Source organism: Triticum urartu, chromosome 7A (genome assembly GCF_056163025.1).
Source record: "Triticum urartu cultivar PI428250 chromosome 7A, HENAU_Tu73, whole genome shotgun sequence".
In the NCBI taxonomy this organism is placed as follows: domain Eukaryota; kingdom Viridiplantae; phylum Streptophyta; class Magnoliopsida; order Poales; family Poaceae; genus Triticum; species Triticum urartu.
In genome coordinates, this window is record NC_141879.1 from 230,222,940 (window position 1) to 230,241,730 (window position 18,791).

The window sequence follows — 18,791 nt, forward strand, 5'->3', positions numbered from 1 at the left end:
ATTCCTTCGTAGGCTCGCTGGTCGGTGATGACTTGGATGAGATTCATCATGTAATCGAGTTAGTTTTGTTAGGGCTTGATCCCTAGTATCCACTATGTTCTAAGATTGATGTTGCTATGACTTTGCCATGCTTAATGCTTGTCACTTTGGGCCCGGGTGCCATGATTTCAGATTTGAACCGTTTATGTTATCACCATTATATCCATGTTCTAGATATGATCTTGGAAGTTATAGTCACCTACTATGTGTTATTATCCGGCAACCCCGGAGTGACAATAATTGGGACCACTCCCGGTGATGTCCATAGTTTGAGGAGTTCATGTATTCACTATGTGTTAATGCTTTGTTCCAGTTCTCTATTAAAAGGAGGCCTTAATATCCCTCAGTTTCCAATATGGACCCTGCTGCCACGGGAGGGTAGGACAAAACATGTCATGCAAGTTCTTTCCATAAGCACGTATGACTATTTAAAGAATACATGCCTACATTATATTGATGAACTGGAGCTAGTGCCGTATTACCCTAGGTTATAACTATCTCATGATGAATATCATCCAAAAAGTCACCGATCCAATGCCTACAAATTTATCTTATATTTTTCTTGCTAAGCTACTATTGCTATCATCACTGCTACACTTCCTACAAAATTACTACTATCACTGTTACTGTTACCATTACTGGTGTCACTACTATCAAAACTATCATATTACTTTGCTACTGATTACTTGCTACCGATAATTAATCTCGAGGTGTGGTTGAATTGACAACTCAGCTGCTAATACCTTCAAATATTCTTTGGCTCCCCTTGTGTCGAATCTATAAATTTGGGTTGAATACTCTACCCTCGAAAACTGTTGCGATCCCCTATGCTTGTGGGTTATCAAGCCCTTTTTTGGCGCCATTGCCGGGGAGCATAGCTATATTTGTTGGGTCACTTGGGATTATTATCATATTATCACTATGAAGAATCTAAAGGATGCTAAGACTAAGATATTTCCCTCAAAGACGAGGGGAGGTAAGGAACTACCATCCAGTTCTGCTTTAGATTCAGCTTCTGTTATAAGTAAACTTGCAACACCACCACATGCTATTAATTCTGATATGTCGCAAGTTATTGATGATGCTACCTCTGCTATGGATAATGCTTATGATGATGCTAGTACCTTGCTTAATGATGATGTGCCATTTGGTGATTTTCTTGATAAAGAAATTGCTAGAGTTATACAACATGATGTTGTCGAATCTGATGATGAGCTTGAAACTGAAACTCCTGAAACACCTGCTAGAACTAGCCTTAGTAGATATTAATTGCCTAAGGTACCGGAAGGTTATGTTATGAGTGAAGAAACAACTAGAGATATTCTTGCTTACAGAGATAGAGATGATTTAGAGAAATTATTATGCAAGTATAAAGAAAAATCTCTGAATGCTAGAATGAAATGTGATACTAAGTTTGCTACTTCACCTATCTTTATTGATGATAAGGATTATGAATTCTTTGTCGACCCAGAGTTAATTACTTTGGTTGAATCTGATCCTTTCAATGGTTATGAAACTGAAACTGTTGTGGCACATCTTACTAAGTTGAATGACATAGCCACCCCTTTTACTCATGATGAGAAAACTCGCTATTATTATATTCACAAATTATTTCCGTTCTCATTAAAGGGTGATGCTAAAGCTTGGTACAATATTCTTGCTCCTGGTTGTGTGCGTAGTCCCCGGGATATGATTTATTACTTCTCTGAAAAATATTTCCATGCTCATAAGAAACAAGCCGCCTTGCAGGAAATATTTAACTTTTTTCAAATTAAATAAGAGAGTCTCCCACAAGCTTGGGGGAGGCTTTGCGAATTAGTTAATGCTTTTCCTGATCACCCTCTTAAGAAAAATGAAATACCTGATATCTTCTATAATGGACTAACCAGTGCTTCTAGGGACTTCCTAAATAGTTGTGCTAGTTGTGTTTTCAAGCAATGAGCCGTTGGACAAGTTGAAGAATTATTGAATAACATATTGAAAAATTACGATGATTGGACTTTACCAGAACCATCGGCTAAACCCATTCTGAGGAATAGGGGTATAGTATACCTCAGTCCCGAATATATGCAAGAGGCAAAGAAATCTATGAAGGAAAAAGGTATTAAAGCTGAGGATGTTAAAATTTTACCTCCTATTGAACAAATACATGGGCTTAATACACCACCACTGCCTAAGGTGGTAGAGGTAAATTCTCTTATGAAGTTCAATGATAATGACAATCCTCACAATATGCATCCTAGCCAATGCCTTTATGAGTTTGAAAACTATATTGGAAAACAAGATCACTTCAATGCAAATGTTATGAAACATTTGAAATACAATTCTAATATGATTGATCGCTTGAGTGACTTGTTATTTAGAATCTCAAATGATGTTAGAGGTGTTGGAAAGCAAGCTTCTATGGTTCAAACTCAGTTGGAAAATTTTGCTAAATCTCAAAGAGAATTGCTTGATGAAATGAATAATAATATGCATGACTTTGTTGTTAGAGTTGCAACTAGAGGAGGTAAAATGACTCAGGAACCACTTTATCCTGAGGGACATCCTGAAAGAATTGAACAAGATTCACAAAGATCCAACACTAGTGCACCTAGTCCTTCTAAAAATAAAAATAAAAATAAGAATGATAGGACTTCACATGCTCCTAGTGAACTTGAATAGAAAAACCTCCTGACAATGATAATGAAGTTTCTATCTCTGATGCTGAAACTTAGTCTGGTAATGAACACTCACCTAGTGATAATGAAAACGATAATGCTGATGTTCATGAAGACACTCAACCAAATAACAAAGAACTAGGCAATGATGTTGAGATAGAACCACCTGTTGATCTTGATAACGCACAACCTAAGAATAAAAGGTATAATAAAAGAGACTTCATTGCTAGAAAACATGGTAAAGAAAGACAACCATGGGTTCAAAAACCTATGCCTTTTCCACCCAAGTCAACTAAAAAGAATGATGATGAAGAATTTGAACGTTTTGCTGAAATGCTGAGGCCAGTCTTTTTGCGTACTCGCTTGACTCATGTCCTTAAAATGCCTCCTTATGCAAAGTATATGAAAGACATCATCACAAATAAGAGAAAAATACCGGATGATGAAATCTCCACTATGCTTGCTAATTATACTTTTAAAGATGGAGTACCTAAAAAACTTGGAGATCCGGGAATACCAACTATACCTTGCTCCATCAAAAAGAATTATGTGAAAACTGCTTTGTGTGATTTAGGAGCTGGTGTTAGTGTTATGCCTTTCTCTTTATATAAAAGACTTGATTTGAATAAACTCACACCTACTGAAATATCCTTGCAAATGGCTGATAAATCAACTACCACACCTATTGGTATCTGTGAGGATGTGCCCGTTGTTGTTGCTAATGTTACTATTTTGACTAACTTTGTTATAGTTGAGATGCCCAAGGATGACAACATGTCGATTATCCTTGGTAGACCCTTCTTGAATACTGTAGGGGCTGTTATTGATTGCAATAAAAGGAAGGTCACTTTTCATATCAATGGTAATGAGCATACAGTGCACTTTCCGAAGAAACAATTCCAAGTGAATGGTATTAATGTTATTGAAAAATCTCCGGCAATCACTATTCGAAGTTTTCAAATACCTCTACCTACTGTCAAAAAGAAATATGAAATGCTTATTGTTGGGGACATGCATATCCCCATTGAGGTAACTTAGTGATTTATGAAAGTTCTTTGGTTTCATGCTAATCGAAAGTGGTTGTTAATAAGACCTGATCAACCTTATTAATGGATCATTTTTGAACGGTATGAAGTTGATGAATTTAATAAGCACTACCTTCTATCCCTACTTTTTATTCTATCTTTTATTAGTTAAATAAAATAAAATGCCATGTTTTGTCTGTTTTCTGATTTACCCGTGCAATAAAAAATGACGCAAAAATAAAAGTTCTCAGAATGCGCAGAAAATTTAATACGATTTTTTATGAATATTTCTGAATTTTTGGTGCAAATAACATCAGAGGGAGGTGCACCAGGTGGGCACAACCCACATGGGCACGCCAGGACCCCTAGGCGCGCCCTGGTGGGTTGTGGTCCCCACGTGGGCCCCCTCACTTATCTCTTTATAACAAATCATCACCTACCTTCAAAAAAAATCTCCATTGCTCTATCTCCCGTGTTCTTGCTCTCAAACCCGCGGATTTCGATCTCCTTGCTCGAAGCTCCGTTTCCGAAACTGTTTTGGGAGATTGTTTCTTGGTATGTGACTCCACCATTTGTCCAATTAGTTTTTGTTTTAGTGGTTTATATTTTGAATAATTAGCTACTCTTGGTGCTGCTGTAGATGAGCTTGCATGTTGAATTCTTAGTGTTCTAAGTAGTTTGAATGCTTGCTATGGCCTCTATGTATCCCTAGGAGTAGTTGGTATCATTTTTGTGGAGTTCTGTTGAGAAAATTTTGTGGGCTAATAAATTTCAGAATTTTGTTCATAGGAAAACCATGAATATCTTTAGGAAGTTAGGCTCCAAGAAGAACTCCAAGGGTGTCATTAGGGAGGCATCTGATAGTGATCTCCATCCTCGGAGGTTGGCGGAAGTACGGTCGTGTGAATGGTCGCACACCCAATTCCTGGAAGAGGCTAGAATCCTTCAGGAGTTCATGCAATATGCTACTAATGCCGGCCTCACTGACTTCATTGTAGATGAGTGTGAACAACACTATATCCTCAGAAACATCTTTGTTCAAAGTTTACTTTCCTGCCTAGGAATAATCCTCCTGAAGTGAGCTTTGATTTATATGTTGAAAACCATCAGATACCACTTACTGAATTTTGTGACATATGCATGATCCCTTCTGATCGGAGCTTAGCCGAGCCTAGGCCGGCTGGGTTTGAGGCCTTTTATCGCACTTTGACAGTGGGAGATGAGAGAGGGGGGTCAGCTACCACTGCTGCTGGCTTGCATTTTCCTGCTTTTCATTACTTTGCACTTTTCATTACAAAATGCTTGCTTGCTAGGGAGAAGGTGGGTGCACTTAGCTCACCAGACCTTGATGTTTTACATCGTTCTTTAGAGGGCGACAACACTTATAGCTTGGGGGCTATTGTGGATCGTCGCCTCCATCTTAATAAATCCCAGGGTAAAATACATGCATGGTGGGATTTATGCTACTCGTTTGGCTGCTCACTTTAATGTTGGGATACGCCCTCATGATTACCCTCTAACCAAGGTCTATCTAGACCGTGCAGCGATGGAACACCATCATTTTCTTGCACGAGATTATCCTAACATTCCTATTCCTTATAACCTGGTCTTTAGCGTTGAAACTCATGATATTATTTTGTTGCCTACCCCTGCTTTGTTTGATTCTGTTGCTAGGAGCGGATATAAGATCATGCCTGCAGACAACATCGCCTACCGGAACGCTCAGGCTACTGCGGAGGCAGCACAGGAGGAGCCTCAGCAGTGGGATGAGTGGATGCCCGCTCCTCGGCACCGCTACTACCATCTAGGCTATTGATCGACTACCAAGTTAGGCCAAAAGCCTAACCTTGGGGGAGTACGTGTTCTCACCGACATTACATTCATGTTCACTTATTCATCTTGTCAGTGTTCACACTTTTTCATATTATCATCCATGCTTAGATTTGTTTTTCTTGCTTTCTTCTTGTGTGTTTGAAAAACCTAAGAAAAACCAAAAAAATAGTTGTAGTTAGTTTACTTTCTATGCATGCTTAGTAGTATTATTAAAAATAAAGCCCAAAAAGATTTCCTTGTTCTTCTTTTGCTTGTTGGGAGCTTTCCCGTGTTAATAGTTTTTCTCGTTTTTGCTTTTCCCTCTTATTTGCTTGTTAAAGAAAACCAAAAACTCCAAAAATATTTCAGTGTGTTTCTCTGAATTTCTTTCCTTTTTATTCGAGTTGTACCAAGGAGAAGACCATGATGAAAATGTTGAGTGGCTCTCATCTGAATAATTGTTGAACAAATAAAGATCCAATTTTACCTTATCTTCTCATGTTTAATAAAATGTTTTGCAAATTCCAGCTTAGTCCATGGCACTCTTGCACTATTATTATTTTCACATCGTTCGGTCGTGCAAGTGAAAGGAAATAATGATGATATTTGATGAACTGGTCGTGGCAGAGAGAAACTGGTATGAACTCGACTTGTTCTGTTTGTGTAAATATGTTTAACCTAGTATCCATGATTCATAGCATTATGATTAAACATGTTTGCAATGACAATTAGAGATTATAGTTTCTCATGCCATGCATAAGTAGCTGGGAGTGGATAATGATTTATCTTGGATACCAACATTGCGGCTAAATGATTGTGATGTAGTATGATGATGTGGTATCCTCCTCTGAATGTTCGAGTGGCTTGACTTGGCACATGTTCATGCATGTAGTTGAATCAAAACCAACATAGCCTCTATGATATTTATGTTCATGGTGTTCATATCCTACTCATGCTAGTGTCCATTGTTTCTTATGCATAATGCATGATCATGATCGTTGTTGCTCTCTAGCTGGCCGCTTCTCAATCTAATTGCTAGCCTTCGCCTGTAATAAGTGGGAATTCTGCTTGTACATCAAAAACCTTGAACCCAAAGTTATTCCAGATGAGTCCACCATACCTACCTATATGCGGTATTACCCTGCCGCCCTAAGTAGATTTGCATGTGCCACCTCTAAAAAACTTCTAAAAAATATCAGTTTTGTGTGCCTGGATCGTTCATGGAATGATAGGAGGTGGTCGGTATCTTCCATGCTAAGCGGGTTATTCTCAGGTCGAGTGTTTATTCACTCGCCATCGCACGAGAAAAGGGTGGTAATAGGGATGCCCAGTCCAAAACTAAAAAATACAGAACGAGTTAATCGCTCAAATAATCAAACAAAAACTCCTAGTGGAGTCAAAACCTCTACTTTTTATCGCTTGAGAACCGCCACTAGCTTGTTTAGCATGGGAGATATTGATAACTGATGGTTGTGAAGTAAATGAGAAGGGTGCATGTCTCAAAATATCATTTATCTCTGTTTTAAAATTTTGAGCTCTGGCACCTCTGCAAATCACTGCTTCCCTCTGCAAAGGGACTATCTATTTACTTTTATGTTGTGTCATCACCTTCTAAAACAAGCGCTAGAACCTGAGAGCACAGCTATCATGACTTATGCATTGTGTGTAGCTAATGTTGGGTGCATCATGATTGGATATTTTCTACCATGAATTACAATGTTTACTCGCTGCTTGGACTTTGGAGGTGCTCTGCATTTATGTTTTGCGGTCTCAGAAAGGGCTAGCGAGATACCACTATTGTCAAATTATATCATGGTTGTTTTGACAAAATGTTGCTGTTTGAGATGTCTTATTATTGCTCGCTAGCTGATTATGTCATTGATATGAGTTAATATAATCTTTATGAGTTATTGTCGGCATGGTTAGTTATAATGTTGGCTGAAAACCTGGGTGTTGTTTAAGCTTATTTATGCAGACAAGAGCAAAAGAGTTCATAAAAGTTTTTTCCTTTTCACTTTCAGTTTATCAACTGAATTTCTTGAGGACAAGCAAAGGTTTATGCTTGGGGGAGTTGATACGTCTCCAACGTATCTACTTTTCCTAATGCTTTTCCTCTTGTTTTGGACTCTAATTTGCATGATTTGAATGAAACTAAACTCGGACTGACGTTGTTTTCAGCACAACTACCATGGTGTTGTTTTTGTGTGGAAATAAAAGTTCTCGGAATGGAATGAAACTTTGCAAGGATTTTTTATATAATAAAAGAGAATTTTTGGAGCCAAGATCCACCGGAGAGGGGCACCTGGGTGGGCACAACCCACCAGGGAACGCCCCCTCTCCTGGCGCGCCCAGGTGGGTTTTACCCACCTGGTGGCCCCGTAGACCTTGAACCGACGCTATAAAATCCTATTTTTAGACAAAAAAATTTGGGAGAAAGAATTATCGCGATCCACGAGACGGAGCCGCGTCACCTCCAGTTCTTCATTGGGAGGCCAAATTGGGAGTCCGTTTGATGATCCAGAGAGGGGGGGGGTCTTCATTCTTCATCATCACCAACCCTTCTCCATCGCCAATTCCATGATGCTCCCCACCGGGAGTGCGTTATTCCTTCGTAGGCTCGCCGGTCGGTGAGGTGTTGATTGAGATTCATCATGTAATCTAGTTAGTTTTGTTAGGGCTTGATCCCTAGTATCCACTATATTCTAAGTTTGATGTTGTTATGACTTTGACATGCTTAATGCTTGTCACTTTGGGCCCGGGTGCCATGATTTCAGATCTCAACCATTTATGTTATCACCATTATATCCATGTTCAAGATCCGATCTTGCAAGTTATAGTCACCTACTACGTGTTATGATCTGGCAATCCCAGAGTGACAATAACCGGGACCAATCCCGGTGATGATTGTAGTTTGAGGAGTTCATGTATTCACTATGTATTAATGCTTTGTTCTGGTGCTCTATTGAAAGGAGGCCTTAATATCCCTTAGTTTCCAATATGGACCCCGCTGCCATGGGAGGGTAGGACAAAAGATGTCATGCAAGTTCTTTCCATAAGCATGTATGACTATTTATGGAATACATGCCTACATTATATTGATGAACTAGAGCTAGTGCCATATCGCCCTAGGTTATAACCGTCTCATGATGAATATCATCCAACAAGTCACCGATCCAATGCCCACGAATTTATCTTATATTGTTCTTGCTAAGTTACTACTTCTATCATCACTATTACACTTGCTACAAAATTACTATTATCACTATTATTGTTACCGTTACTGCTGTCACTACTATCAAAACTATCATATTACTTTGCTACTGATTACTTGCTATAGATAATTAATCTCAAGGTGTGGTTGAATTGACAACTCAACTGCTAATACCTTCAAATGTTCTTTGGCTCCCCTTGTGTCGAGTCTATAAATTTGGGTTGAATACTCTACCCTCAAAAACTGTTGCGATCCCCTATACTTGTGGGTTATCATGTGTCTGGGCGCCAGCTTCTCCGCCGGCTGCTAGGGCCCACCGCTTGGTGGGTCCCGCAGGCTGCCATGAAGTCGGCTGATAGGTAGGGCCTGCCACCTACGGGCCATGCCGACTGCTTTCTACTGTAGCCCCGCCCTTGGTAACGAAGGATTTGTCGGGGGCGCATGGCTACAGTCCCGCCACCTGGCGGGCGCTCACTATAGCCATGCTCCATCTCATCAGATTAGTGGTGCGCAGACTCCGAGGGGAGGGAGGGCCGCCTGCCAGGAGTCGGCCCGCCCTCGAGGCAGCCTGCTCGGGGTTCGCCATTTTCTGGTGGCTCGCGGAAAGGTAGGGCCCGCTGTCTGCGGGCCGTATCGACTGCCCATCGTGGGAGTATGGCTCCCGCCGACGTAGGTGGCGTCATGGGCTACGTGACAACAGTGTTGCGCCAGGAAAGGGGTATTTGCTTTGTAGACCCACACTGTGGCCACGTTTGCCCTGGATTCGGGGGTGGCAGGTTGTACTATAGCCACGCCCCGTCTCATCGTAGTAGATGGGTGCAAACTTTGAGGGGACGCAAGGCCGCCTGCTAGATGTTGGCTCCCTGGGGCCTCCTGTTGGGAGAACGCCATCTCCTGGCAGCCTGCCTATTGGTCCAGCAGGCCCAAGGAGTTGGCCTTTCGTCCGGGAGGTGTGAGGGGCGCAGCTAGCCATGATGTCTTGAAATATTATGGGGTGCTGATGAGGCTACCTGTGGTCAATCCCTCTAACACGCATGTAGATAGAGCGGCTATTCATATACTATATAGTAGTAGTTTGGACGACAAACGAGGAGCTCCATCCTAGTTTATTGGTCCCGATGATAATCTGTGCCAAATTTTGACTATAAATTTAACTAACCAAATGTTCATACATGTCACAAAAAATTACATCATTGAAAACTATGTTCAAATACAAATCAAAGGATATATTTTTTGTTAACATGCACTAACATTTTGTCAGTTAAGTCTTTGGTCAAAATTTAGCAAAAATTAAAAGGGCCCCAATCAATATTATACTCTCACATTTTGTTTTGAGGATACTCTGATACGTCTCCAACATATCTATAATTTATGAATTATTCATGCTATTCTATTATCTATTTTGGATGTTTATGGGCTTTACTAAACACTTTTATATTATTTTTGGGACTAACCTATTAACCTAGAGCCCAGTGCCAATTTCTGTTTTTCCTTGTTTTAGAGTATCGCAGAAAAGGAAAATCAAACGGAATCCAATTGACCTGAAACTTCACAGAACTTATTTTTGGACCAGAAGAAGCCCACGGATTATCGGAGATGGACTAGAAAAGTCCCGGGCTTCACAAGAGGGTGGGGGGCACGCCCCCTGCCTCGTGGACAGCCCGGAGATCCACCGACATACTTCTTCCTCCTATATATATCCATATACCCTAAAAACTTCGGGCAGCAGAATAGATCGGGAGTTCCGCCGCCAGAAGCCTCCATAGCCACCGAAAACCAATCTAGACCCGTTCCGGCACCCTGCCGGAGGGGGAATCCCTCTCCGGTGGCCATCTTCATCATCCCGGCGCTCTCCATGACGAGGAGGGAGTAGTTCTCCCTCGGGGATGAGGGTATGTACCAGTAGCTATGTGTTTGATCTCTCTCTCTCTCTCTCTCTCGTGTTCTTGAGGTGATACGATCTTGATGTATCACGAGCTATGCAATTATAGTTGGATCTTATGATGTTTCTCCCCCTCTACTCTCTTGTAATGGATTGAGTTTTCCCTTTGAAGTTATCTTATCGGATTGAATCTTTAAGGATTTGAGAACACTTGATGTATGTCTTGCATGGGCTACCCGTGGTGACAATGGGTTATTCTATTGATCCACTTGATGTATGTTTTCGTGATCAACTTGCGGGTTCCGCCCATGAACATATGCATAGGAGTTGGCACACGTTTTCATCTTGACTCTCCGGTAGAAACTTTGGGGCACTCTTTGAAGTACTTTGTGTTGGTTTGAATAGATGAATCTGAGATTGTGTGATGCATATCGTATAATCATACCCACGGATACTTGAGGCAGATTGCTGTTATGTTTGCATTGTTTGCATATGTTTGCTTCTTTAATGATTCTATTTGAGGATAGGACTACTAAATATGCAGAGGCATTTAGTATGAAATGTTGAATAATAATTTTAGTGATTTGCTACAGTAGAATATGATAAGGTCTTTGCATTGGTTTATACTAACTTATCTCATGAGTCCTTGTTGAGTTTTGTGTGGATGAAGCTTTTGAGATTTAGGGAGACCGTGATATGAGAGGAATTAAGGAGACACAAAAGCTCAATCTTGGGGATGCCCAAGGCATCGCTAGATAATATTTCAAGAAGTCTCAAGCGTCTAAGCTTGGGGATGCCCCGGTTGGCATCCCACCTTTATTCTTCGACAACTATCGGTTAGTATCGGTTGATCCTAAGTTTTTGCTTATTCACATGATGTTTGCTATTCTTAGATGTCATTTTATTTTGCTTTGCTTGCTGCTTGAATAAAGTATCAAGATATGAAATTATGAAATGAGAGAGTCTTCACATAGTTACATAATTATTTAACTACTCATTAATCTTCACTTTTATCTTTTTGGAGTAGTTTGTGATTTACTCGGGTGCTTCGCTTATATCCTATGAGTAAATAGTTGAACGAATTGAATATCATAAATCTGAAATTTTATATGTTTCATGTGCTTATCCCATGGGGAGTAATGGCTTTACATATAAGAAGTGGAGGTGGTAAATTTATTGAAGGTTAGCAAACATTGTATTGGTCACTTGAACAATTCATGAAAGAATATTGAAGGAAGAGAGATTTCACATATAAATATACTATCTTGGACATCTTTTGTAATTGTAAGAACTCATTAAAATATGACATGCTAAAAGGTTGATGTTGGACAAGGAAGACAATGTAATGGGTTATGTTTTCTTATATCTGAAACAAAGTATATTGTCATGGATCGCCCAACACGTTGAGCTTGCCTTTCCCCCTCATGCTAGCCAAATTCTTAGCACCAAGTAGAGATACTACTTGGGCTTCCAAACATCCCTTAAACCAGTATTGCCATGAGAGTCCACCATACCTACCTATGGATTGAGTAAGATCCTTCACGTAAGTTGTCATCGGTGCATGCAATAAAAATTGCTCTCTAAATATGTATGATCTTTTAGTGTGGAGAAAATAAGCTTTATACGATCTTGTGATATGGAAGCAATAAAAGCGACGGACTGCATAATAAAGGTCCCTATCACAAGTGGCAATATAAAGTGCCGTTCCCTCGCGTTAAGATTTTGTGCATCCAACTATAAAAGCGCATGGCAACCTCTGCTTCCCTCTGCGAAGGGCCTTTCTTTTCTTTTACCTTATGCAAGAGTCATGGTGATCTTCACCTTTCCTTTTTACATTTTATCCTTTGGCAAGCACATTGTGTTGGAAAGATTCTGATATATATATATATATATCCAATTGGATGTAAGGCATCATGAGCTATTATTGTTGACATTACCCTTGAGGTAAAAAGGTTGGGAGGCGAATCTATAAGCCCCTATCTTTCTCTGTGTCTGATTAAAACTTTGAACCCATAAATATCGCGTGAGTGTTAGCAATTGTGAAAGACTAAATGATAGTTGAGTATGTGGAGTTTGCTAAAACAAAGTGCTGACATAGACTCTTCCTGAAAATAAGATGAATTGTAATTGTTTGATGACTGATAACATGGTTTGTTAGTTTTCAAGAAAGTTTATGATCTATAATTTAACATGTGAATAGCTTGTTACTTGATCATGAGAAGCTTTATGAGATGAGCTACTGTTATGATGCTAGAAAAGGTGATTGAAATTATGATTGATGAAACTTGTGCACCTGGTAGCATTCACACTTCATAAATTATTTCTTTTATCATTTACCTACTCGAGGACGAGCAGGAATTAAGCTTGGGGATGCTGATACGTCTCCAACGTATCTATAATTTATGAAGTATTCATGTTATTATATTATCTGTCTTGGATGTTTATGGGCTTTACTATACACTTTTATATTATTTTTGGGACTAACCTATTAACCTAGAGCCCAGTGCCAATTTCTGTTTTTTCCTTGTTTTAGAGTATCGCAGAAAAGGAAAATCAAACGGAGTCCAATTGACCTGAAACTTCACGGAACTTATTTTTGGACCAGAAGAAGCCCACGGAGTATCGGAGATGGACCAGAAGAGTCCCGGGCTTCCCACGAGGGTGGGGGCGCGCCCACCCCTCTAGGCATGCCCCCTGCCTCGTGGACAGCCCGGAGATCCACCGACGTACTTCTTCCTCCTATATATATCCATATACCCTAAAAACTTCGGGGAGCGGAATAGATCGGGAGTTCCGCCGTCAGAAGCCTCTGTAGCCACCAAAAACCAATCTAGACCCGTTCCAGCACCCTGCCGGAGGGGGAATCCCTCTCCGGTGGCCATGTTCATCATCCCAACGCTCTCGATGACGAGGAGGGAGTAGTTCTCCCTCGGGGCTGAGGGTATGTACCATTAGCTATGTGTTTGATCTCTCTCTCTCTCTCTCTCTCTCTCTCTCGTGTTCTTGAGGTGATACGATCTTGATGTATCGCGATCTTTGCTATTATAGTTGGATCTTATGATGTTTCTCACCCTCTACTCTCTTGTAATGGATTGAGTTGTCCCTTCGAAGTTATCTTATCGGATTGAGTCTTTAAGGATTTGAGAACACTTGATGTATGTCTTGCGTGGGATACCCCTGGTGACAATCGGGTATTCTATTGATCCACTTGATGTATGTTTTGGTGATCAACCTGCGGGTTCCGCCCATGAATCTATGCATAGGGGTTGGCACACGTTTTCGTCTTGACTCTCTAGTAGAAACTTTGGGGCACTCTTTGAAGTACTTTGTGTTGGTTTGAATAGATGAATCTGAGATTGTGTGATGCATATCGTATAATCATACCCACGGATACTTGAGGTGACATTGGAGTATCTAGGTGACATTAGGGTTTTGGTTGATTTGTGTCTTAAGGTGTTATTCTAGTACGAACTCTAGGATAGATTGAACGGAAAGAATAGCTTCGTGTTATTTTACTACGGACTCTTGAATAGATCGATCAGAAAGGATAACTTTGAGGTGGTTTCGTACCCTACCATAATCTCTTCGTTTGTTCTCCGCTATTAGTGACTTTGGAGTGACTATTTGTTGCATGTTGAGGGATAGGTATATGATCCAATTATGTTATTATTGTTGATGGAACTTGCACTAGTGAAAGTATGAACCCTAGGCCTTGTTTCAATGCATTGCAATACCGCTTGTGCTCACTTTTATCATTAGTTACCTTGTTGTTTTTATATTTTCAGATTACAAAAACCTTTATCTACCATCCATATTGCACTTGTATCACCATCTCTTCGCCGAACTAGTGCACCTATACAATTTACCATTGTATTGGGTGTGTTGGGGACACAAGAGACTCTTTGTTATTTTCTTGCAGGGTTGTTTGAGAGAGACCATCTTCATCCTACGCCTCCCACGGATTGATAAACCTTAGGTCATCCACTTGAGGGAAATTTGCTACTATCCTACAAACCTCTGCACTTGGAGGCCCAACAATGTCTACAAGAAGAAGGTTGTGTAGTAGACATCATACTCCCACATAGAAAATATAAATAATAATGCATGTTTGGAAAGCCCATGTTTCCAATAATTTTAGTCGTGGGCTTTTTCACAAATTTTACGAGGTGGTGGTTGTTCATTTAATGGAGGTTCTAGTACCAGACTTGAACGATACAAAGTGCAACCTGGCACATCGTAACACCACTTGGAATAAGCGGGTAGCTATCTCAAAAAACAATCAACAATTCAAAAAAAATGGCGACCTGGCACGTACACAGTTTTAAATGATTGTTTTGATGGAGTGATAAAAGAAAACTATCCCACTATACGTATATATAGGACGGAGCCTCCGCGCTTGCTTGCTAGGATTGCTCTATTCACACATCCTCGTCCTCTCCAGATCTAAACAAGATAGCGGTGGTAACACTATTTTTCTATCCTTGCCGCTGGTTATAGATCTGGACGTATCCCCCTCCGCCGATTAAGGGGAGGAGGGGCAGCTTTAGGCCGTCGTCGACAGCGAGGGAGGAGACCCACTACCGGCCACACCGTTATCTCTGGCCAAGCACCGGCGCGGGAGGTCCTCCGATCCCTTCATCATTGCCCTAGTGTGGGCGGATTCGGCCTCCCGCCGCCCACCTATACACATCTGGACGACCTTTAGGTATATCTTCCTTCGGAACCGGCCTAGCTCTACTTCCCCGGCTCGCTACGTCGCTGCATGTGCATCATTTTCTACCTCTCAGCCCCTCTCGATCGGATGGTCAAATATCACCTTTTTTCTATTGTTAGAGGTAAAGCTACTTCATGGAGTCGAATCTTGTACTTGGTTCAAATAAGAAATAAGGGGGGAAATTTAGTATGTACATCAAACTTGGTAAAAAAAAAGGAAGGAAAGGGGGTGAAAGTAGTACAGACAGGTCATCCAACCGGTCTCTTGGTCGAAAAGGGAAATATAGGGGAAACGATGTACACAGTGGTGTGAACAGGACTAGATTTGCTATCCACACATAGGAGTAGGTGGCTAGAGTAAACAAAAATGGGACCAACCCAGATATGTTTCTTGGATGTTTGTTTCTTGGAGCAAGAAACTCTGAATCACCACTTTATGCCCCTGTTTAGGTACATGGTGCTGGACTGTTGGTGCACCCACTGTCACATGCCCTTATACCAAATATTTAGCTGTTCTTAATCTGATGCCCCTGGTAAAATGAAGCCATGCCACTGTTATAAGCCATGGCAAGTTTAGCCAATTGTTTCTGCCAGTAATTGTTTGAGACTCTGATTGTTTCCTCTGTAGCTTTTTGTGCAAACAGGGATATCCATTTCACCTTGTTGCTATTGTGACCTTTTGGTGCGCTACACAAAATACTTCTTAAAAGAACTGACTTTTGTGTTGTTTAACAGGAATGTCAGAATGGAACCGTTGGTTCATTTTGGTGGAACTGCACAAAGGGAGATCTGTGTTCCAATCCTCGTCATCCATATTGGGACCATAACCTTCCTTTAGGTAAGAATGATACTTAATGCATGTGTTCATCTCTATTTTGTGACTGCCATGAGAAAATAATGCTATTGTTTACTAGTACACTTGTACTCCCTCACTGGCAAAACCAATTCTGATATAGAAGGCCAATCATGTACTTGGTTTCACCAACTGGTGAGGAGAAAGAGAAATAGAGCATGAAGAGGAGGAAGAAGAATAAAGAGGAAATGGAGATCACACGATGGTACTGTCCTATGTTATCCTGACATCTTGCTAGTGGTATTGTATTGTTGTGTTGCTACTAGTCTTAATTTACTTGGAAGACTAGCAAGAAGCCCGTGCGTTGCACGTAACATCAAGATGCATTTCTATGAGTAGTTTATCTTGTGAGAGAAAAGGATGAACGAGGGAAAGCCTTATTTTCAAATGTGGAGAGGGGTGTGGGTACCTTTTTCAAAATTGCCATAGTTTCCTTCCTATCCGTCAGATATAAATTGAACGGCCTATATTGCAGGATGGCAGGCACACCATCATGACCAACTCTGTTTTTATAAGAGTAGAGTAGAAAAGAGTAGAGTAGAGATAGATAGGGAAATGCAGCAGAGTAGTACTTGGGTTGATGACACATCATACTAATTAACTGGATTCTGGATGCATCTGTGACCCAGCTCTATACGATCAATAGTGCCAAGGTGATCTTGCTGAAGCCGAGGCCTCAGTCGAGGCCATTGAAGGGCTCCGGCAACGTCTACCTTACATGTCGGACGATCCTCCGGGGAGCCCTTCCTCTTCTGATGTCTCTCCAGCAAGGACACTCAGTTAATTAGGAGTACTTAAGTATCACTAATTTATTGTTTCCTAATTTTCCTATCGGAGTTAAACAAATCTTTAGTGGCACCCTATGCTGAATAATGTACGTGTGTATGTGTGTCTGTGGAGGTGAATCATGTGGTGGAGTAGGGAGGGAATCTTGGTAGTGTCATGGCATAATAGTGCTATTGTTTTGCATGTCAATTTATTGCCATTGGTTCAATGAGGCAATGTTTTCCGTATTGTTCATCATGAATTTGATGCTACTGTTAGAGTAATATGCTAATGTCTTTCTATCCTTTCTCACTAAGCTAATGAAGGATTCACCTTGTTCCTACTTGTGCGAACATGGATCATATTGTGATAATCATACATTTTAGTGAAACTACACAAGACAATACAATGAACTGTATCCCAGCCAGTGCTTTAACTCTGCTAGAAGTTCTTGATAATCTTTCGATATAATCTCACCACTAGTAAACAAGAGTGATTTCAACCATACATTTGAAGTGCACAAAAATATATACTACCGAGTGATTCCAGTGAGTGCTTTATCATCTCTTCTGGGACTACATGAATAAGCTTTTTTGCTCAGGTTGGTACTGGCCTAATGCCTTCATCCATATTAGTTTGTTTTCATCTCTATTTGTGTCGTGCTACTATCATGAGAAACCCTTTATCTTTGAACGTTAAAGTTTTGCAACCTATGATACATGGCAATGCTGAGTATTGAGCTAATTGGCACTGATTAAATAAACTAATACCTCTCTTTAAGCAAGACTACTATGTTGCTAACTTTACCCATTAATATAATGAGGGTGCTTCTATTTGTTAGTGTATGTTTCATCAACTAGTCCCACTATTACAGTAATCTCACTCTCTCAATATATGTGCCAACAGGGATGCTCGATTTTGGTGGAACTGCACAAAAACTTTGGGTGGTTCATTGCCTCTACTGCTTCCTTCCTTTCCTGTCAGTCGCTTGTCTCGGATTCCTTCCTTCCTTTCCTGTCAATCACTCCGCTTATCTCGGCTTCCAGTCAAAGGAAATAGTAATTGATATGCTACGTCACACAGGTTGGTACCGGTCTTTATCCTGATTATTGCTTGTCATATGTATTGGTAATTTGGCATTGTGCTACTGTTTGCCGATTTCATAAAGGAGTAACTTGGAGCCTGAACTCGCAGGCAAATCATTACATTGGGCGATTTCAGTAGAACTGCACAAAAAGATTAGATGGATAGATACTTATGCTACTGCTATGTACTCCAAAGTTCACTCAGACAAGCATCGATGTTGACAAGAAGAAGTGCCTATATTCATTTGAGTATCAACCGGCGTCAACCAGTTGTCAAACTCCAAGTATTAGGAGAGTGAATGCCAAAAATATTGCTTGGCGCATAGCCCAGAAATACGCAGTCCAGTCTTTGGTCCCAACTTGTGCCTTTTGGTTATCGGCACATATGGTAGCAAATTGTATAGCATGGAGTCTAAAGATTCCAGACAAGTTGGTTGATGTGTATATTCATTTGGTACTTAATCAGTCTGCATGCCAGGGATGCTCCATTTCAGTTGAACTGCATAAAAAAATTGGGTGGTTCATTTTATCAACGGCCTCCTTTCTTGTCTGCAATGTAGAATTTTGGCGAGCTACATGACCAAGATGAGACGGTAAACTAGTTGGATGAAAGTAGTCGCCAAGTTACTCAAACCTCCCACGGCACGAGGCCACTATTTCGAGGATAAACCTACAAGCAAGTTCAGATTGTCTGTGCTGCCTCTTATGTACTCGAAAGTTTACTCGTACAAGCATTAATTTTAGCA